Here is a 6903-nt window from a genome sequence, read left to right on the forward strand (position 1 = left end):
CCCTAAGTATGTCAGCAAAATGAGAATCAGGTAAGATAACTCGGATACATATGGATGATGTTGAGCACTATTTCCAATGACTGAGAGGAAAGTTAGCATGTCCAGAAGACTTTTGTGTTGAACATCGGCAGATAAGTTGCAGTCGGTTAGGAAGTCTGCACTAATGATGGGTGTTTGGACGTCGGCCAAAAGGAAAATTCACTTGAATGCACGTCGCGATCCGAGGTCAAAAGTGAGGGAAAGTTCGCTGTATGTAGCGATGCGGGTACCGTTAGCGGCTTGTAACGAATAAGAAGCAGAATAAGGAAGTGGATTCTTATGTGATAGCACACTAACTTCGGCTTCCGTATCTACGGGGAAACTTCGATCACATGAACGATCGGTGATGTGGAATAGGCGACTAGTGCGAGGAGGGCTACAGAGAGTCGGGTTGTTTAAAGGGGTGTTGGGACGCGGCTTGAAGGAACGGTGTGGCTGACGCTTGCGTGCTTGAGGACCGGAAGTTTGGTGATACCAGCACCAAGAGGGACGGGCACGAGATAACGATCTGGGTCGTGAATGTGGTCGATGCCTGTTGATCTCTAACCGTTTTGGGTGATCATTCAAAGCATCAAACTTGGCTTGTAGTTGCGATATAGAAGCAAGAAGCGGGTCGGAATCTGTAGTGGGCGCAGGGCGGGAGACGGAGTTTACGGGGTTACTGGGATACGTTTCGTGTATCCTATCCGCCATATGGGCTAATTTCTCCAAGCTGTGGTCATCAACGAAAGCGCTGATGACGTGGGGCATGGAGGGTGGAAGTTTGTCGAGCCACAGTTGAGCCATGATTTCCACCGCTAGCTTACGGCCGCAGAGGAGACTGCGCATGTGGCGAAGCAGTTGTGATGGCGATCTGTCCCCAAGTTCGACAGTGGTGTTTCTGATTTCCCGGTCCTAATTATGACGGCCGCTTGAAGAGCGTCGTACGGATTTTCTTTGGGAATATCTTCCAATAGATCTTCCACTTCTGTTGCTACACCACAAGGAAGATGCTGGACAACATAGAAAAACCGGGTGACTTGGGAAGTGATGAGTCGGGTAGTAAAAACGGCCTCAACCTGATGAAACCATACCCTGGGGTTGCGTGGACTGTAGTCTGGTAAACGTATGCTGGTCGCATTCTCGACTAAATCCGCTGAATCAAAGTGTGCCTCCATAATTACCGGGCAAAAGAAACAAAATTACGACGACTTGAAAGGAAAAGCTTTCAAAAAATATCTGGAAATACTCGGGCTCACCAAATTTGTAGTGGTCTGGCTACCCATTATGTTGGTCTACCAGGAGTGAGTGGCAAAGAAATAAAAATAATTACGCTAGGTTGGGTATACAAAAATAAAGAGGTCAGATGGAACAGACTCACTGAAAATTGTCCTCTTTAAATTAGTTCGTCGTTTGCCCAATAATAATAATAATAATAATAATAATAATAATAACAATAATAATCCAATTATTGTGGTCCAGAGGTTTTCTTCTGAACAGTTCCCACATATAATAGATTCCGAAGATGTCTGAAATGTTTCGATACCAGAGTTAGTACATGAGACTCGCGAATGACCGCTGCAAACGCGAGCGAAATCAGAAGAGAGAGTCGAAGCACGTGTATTGTGTGAAATTGTACAAGTGCGCGTTTTTGTAGTTTTCCGTATTCAAACAAAAAACGATTATGCAATTGATGAAATACGTGGTGTTATAATGGAGGTAAAATAAAGGTACAAAACGCCACAGACTTTATGGTCGCTCTGGCAATTTCCGCCAGTTATAATGGGACACTCTGCTCTTCAACAATCAAATTGCGCGATTTTTTCGGGAGGAATAAATGCGGCTTCCGCTATTTTAACTCATAATAGCAATTATCAAGCAGAAATTATTTACAGGAGTGGAGCCTCTGCATATTTTGCATCCACAAGGGCTCTGTAGTTGCTGGAATTTTGAACAAATTATTTCATCTTCAAAGCTACCTGAAAATTTCATCTATTGTCAGCTTTTTCCGCAACTCGCGATTTCTCATAAAATTGGGCACCGTATTCACATTTGATGACATTGAAGACTCGCTCACTTAAACAAATTGATAATGTAGATAATTTTCATTCTAATACATAAACGTTCTATACTACAAATCGGCAACCCCTAAAATGTAGTAGCTTTTGAAAAATCATTTGCATTGTGCGAATACTGAACGCCAGCTTAAGCAATATCGGACCATTACCATTCGAGTGTGTCGGGCCACAGAACGACGGGGAAAAGCAAAACTGACACATCGTGGTTGGTACGTGGTAAGAAAACTACAGCTTGGGGAAAATGAGAAACCATAACAACAGATCCGGTGAAGTAGTTGCGTTGCAGTGATTCTGTTGGCCCATTTAACCTAGAAAATAAATATACTGCCCCAGCCATGTAGCTTTCAAAAGCTCGTTTATTGGCTGGGGTCACAATAAACGGTAGAAAAGAAGTGGACGTGGGGTTCATAAAGTGGAGAAATTTGCAATACGGGTATATTGTAAACTGAACGTCAAAATCGTAGTGTACAGCGAAACTGTACATATTCACTGGCGTCCCTGCTGGAGTAGGTCGGGTGCCAACTCACAGGCGGACTGCGACCTGTGAACAAGTTGATTGAGTTTGTGTGCAGCACGAACTGATTGTCCACCGGGACGGTTAATTCCGAGCAGAATTTTCAGCTGATTAAAACAAAATTGACGCATCTGCGGCTGGGACCAGGTAAAGAATTGTTTCGTGAACAAGTGCGAGAGAGTTTGGAGAAGTAGCAGTTAAGATGGAGTCCACTATTGGAGGGAAAACAATAACCAGTTGTTAATTGCAGGTGGGATGATCACAACGAGTGGCTTAGTGAGATAGCATAGGGCTGGATTTATGCTTAGTACCCTGATAATCAAGGATTGGACGGTGCTGCCAAAATAGTGCCCATATTGTACAAGAGGCATAGAAAAAATAATATAATTATGCAGAGGGTTAGCGTGATAAGGGACAGCAAACACATAAGCAGTGATAAGAATAGAACCTCCAAGATGATGGACTAGTTTACCTGGGATTTGCTACGTGAGTTCGACAGTACCGTGATTTTGGAGAAATGATGAAGTAAGAGAAAAGGATACTAGCCCCCGGAGCACTGATATCACCACAGTCTACAAATGGTGCAAGGAGAAACTGGCCTGCTGTTGCTGTCTTTGGATGCTAGTTGTAAAGAATCAGGAGTTTTGTTATATTTTCTACTTGTTTATTGTTTGGGAGTAGTTTCATATTTTACTTGTGCAAATTCGTAAGTAAATTCTCACGCTGTTTCATCTAGCTACGAAAATATTACGTGTCATTTAATTATCTATTACACACTAAGCTTGAAAATTGTCCGATTGCACTCTATTTCTAGGGTGCACTCAATTCATTCATGGACTAGATCAATACAAGCTACTTTTCTCTATAGCTATTGGTCGAATACAACATGTATGGGCAAAATGGATGTATACCAAATGTTAAACTTGGAAAGCAATATCACGCCTGACAGACCAGGTGACGAGTCCCTGTCCATTCCGATTGGTCGCTGCGGCCTCATATCTGCACCTTTTTGTGATGCACTGTGGATTCACATTTCGCCGCATACAAACGATCATCTACTCAACGGGGCCTACTGTTGCCCGACGAGTCCACCGAAGGATGGCCTGTTTCTCATGCGTGCACTTGAGCAACCCATATTCAGTTACCACTCCACGCATCTCTTGCCGGTAGGTGATATCGATGCTATCAAAAAATCGTGGATGGAGTTCCAGCTCATCCAACCATGTAAAAATCTTCCATTGCCTAGGACCAAAGTGGTCCAACAGAGCGCTTGGACTCAGCACGTCGTCACGCTCAGCAAACACCATCCCCCCTAAATTTAATTATCGCCAACGAGAGACAACTTGTTGATCGATTGTTAGTTAAAACTTCACACGTACATAGCAACCGCTGTGTGTTAACTTTAAATTTCACTTGGTACTGAGCCGGGAAACTCAAACGTGAATTCCGAGCCTCTGCTATGCATACTTCTCAGCAATGCATATCATCCTCAGCCAACTTAAACTGGGACCAGCTTTAGTGGAGAAGGTATGCATGGCAATTGTTCAAAAAAAAGATGAGCAGTTTATCCGTCCCAAAGAGAGCAGCACCGTATTTTTGACTTCTCGAAGGCATTCGATCAAGAACCACACGTCTGGCTGCTCCACATCTTCCATTCTCTCTGAATTCACGGGAACACTCTACACTAAACTGGAGCGTTACCATCCGACAAAACTTTCCCAGTAAAAATAGGCTCAATGTACTTCTCACGCTGTTTCATCTAGCTACGAAAATATTACGTGTCATTTAATTATCTATTACACACTATGCTTGAAAATTGTCCGATTGCACTCTATTTCTAGGGTGCACTCAATTCATTCATGGACTAGATCAATACAAGCTACTTTTCTCTATAGCTATTGCTCGAATACAACATGTATGGGCAAAATGGATGTATACCAAATGTTAAACTTGGAAAGCAATATCACGCCTGACAGACCAGGTGACGAGTCCCTGTCCATCCCGATTGGCCGCTCCGGCCTCATATCTGCACCTTTTTGTGATGCACTGTGGATTCACATTTCGCCGCATACAAACGATCATCTACTCAACGGGGCCTACTGTTGCCCGACGAGTCCACCGAAGGATGGCCTGTTTCTCATGCGTGTACTTGAGCAACCATATTCAGTTACCACTCCACGCATCTCTTGCCGGTAGGTGATATCGATGCTATCAAAAAATCGTGGATGGAGTTCCAACGCATCCAACCATGTAAAAGTCTTCCATTGCCTCGGACCAAAGTGGTCCAACAGAGCGCTTGGACTCAGCACGTCGTCACGCTCAGCAAACACCATCCCCCCTAAATTTAATTATCGCCAACGAGAGACAACTTGTTGATCGATTGTTAGTTAAAACTTCACACGTACATAGCAACCGCTGTGTGTTAACTTTAAATTTCACTTGGTACTGAGCCGGGAAACTCAAACGTGAATTCCGAGCCTCTGCTATGCATACTTCTCAGCAATGCATATCATCCTCAGCCAACTTAAACTGGGACCAGCTTTAGTGGAGAAGGTATGCATGGCAATTGTTCAAAAAAAAGATGAGCAGTTTATCCGTCCCAAAGAGAGCAGCACCGTATTTTTGACTTCTCGAAGGCATTCGATCAAGAACCACACGTCTGGCTGCTCCACATCTTCCATTCTCTCTGAATTCACGGGAACACTCTACACTAAACTGGAGCGTTACCATCCGACAAAACTTTCCCAGTAAAAATAGGCTCAATGTACACTTCTACGGCTCCGGTCTCCCATGGAGTGCTTCAAGGCTCCGTTTCGGGACCATTGCTGTTTCTGATCTACTTCAACGACCTTTTAGATTTTCTTTCAACTGCATGACCGTTTTTGAGAGCGACTTGAAATCCTAGGGTCTAAAAGCCAGGGTCCTCCAAATTGATATAGACGCTGCAAAGCAGTAGCCCTTCGACGGGCATTATCATTTGAATGACAAGAAGTTCGTCCATATGTCAGTTAGAGGTGCTCAGCGAACGCACTTGTTGTGCTTATTCCAAGTGTACCAGAAGACACTACAAGAACAGATGCCAAAATAGATTTAAGTGCCTAACAGCATGCAAAATCGTCCTTACCACTGCAGCGTAAGGAATAGGCTCAAAAGGCATTCACCGTTCTACAGACGATTTGACGAACGTCCTGTCGCACTACTCGCATGCACATCTAAATATTCCTTGGGGCTTACTTCAGACCGCTTCTTGAATATCCCAACCAAGTCGTCTAATGAGGACGCAAGAAGGAGTTAACCCTCAGTGAGCACGTCCGACGAACTGCTAAGATAGGGCTGTCGGCTTTTGGTTCTTAAAGCATGAGGCAAGTCTCCCGGTGCTTCACCTCTTCACTTGGAGTGTCGCCGCCTCCGGTGAGAGGCGGCGATACTCCTGCTTGCCAAACCCCATTTAAACCCTGTTTAAACAGGGATTTTTACCGCTGAGCTATCGGGAACAGGGAGAAAAGCCTTTCAAGCTCAAAATGCGCAATTTAATTTGGCAAAAGTTCTTCCCATTTCGGGTAGTTGCTGTACTATTAGATGCTTTTCGCGTGATTCCTCGCACTGGCAAGCCTATTGCCTTGCGCTGAGAACTTAGACAGCAGTGCTACAACCTTTTTCGCTTGTGCATTCCAGGTGAAGCCAGCCGCTAAAGGACAAGAAACCAACCCGGAACACTTGGGCAAAGGTCTCAATTCTGTGTATTAGTCAGGGAGTTCGTGAATGCTATTCGGCTGCTGTGTAAAAACAGAGGGCATGGAAGTGATTTTGCATTCTTTGAGCAGTAAAACGAATCAACGTAGTGCCTACAGGCCGGATAAGACCGAGACTAGCGGCCTTCACCCCACTTGGTGTCACAGAAAAAGCGAACCACAATGACTTTGTTGCAGCATGGAGTAACAGCAAATTTTCCCTCATTGAAGCAAAATACCTAACCGTGACATCTCGCTTGGTAGATACAACGGCTCATGCAGGTTATCAATTAAAGTAAAGGAGAAATACCGTAGATCGTTGCTACCAAGGCCAATTGACATTTAGGTTAATGCCGGAACGAGACGGAAAATACGTAGTCCGGTTCAATCTGATGCGCTGTGGTGCTGTCGGTTAAACTCTAACGAAACAAAAGCCAGCTTTTCCCCACTACCATAGCACATTATACACCGATGTATTTACATCGAATCCACATGATGATTTGCTCCATAGTTCACTAAACACACACACAACATCGCGGTACGCTTCTGCTAGACATGGTAG

This window comes from Opisthorchis viverrini (genome assembly GCF_000715545.1).
Source record: "Opisthorchis viverrini unplaced genomic scaffold opera_v5_320, whole genome shotgun sequence".
Lineage (NCBI taxonomy): Eukaryota > Metazoa > Platyhelminthes > Trematoda > Opisthorchiida > Opisthorchiidae > Opisthorchis > Opisthorchis viverrini.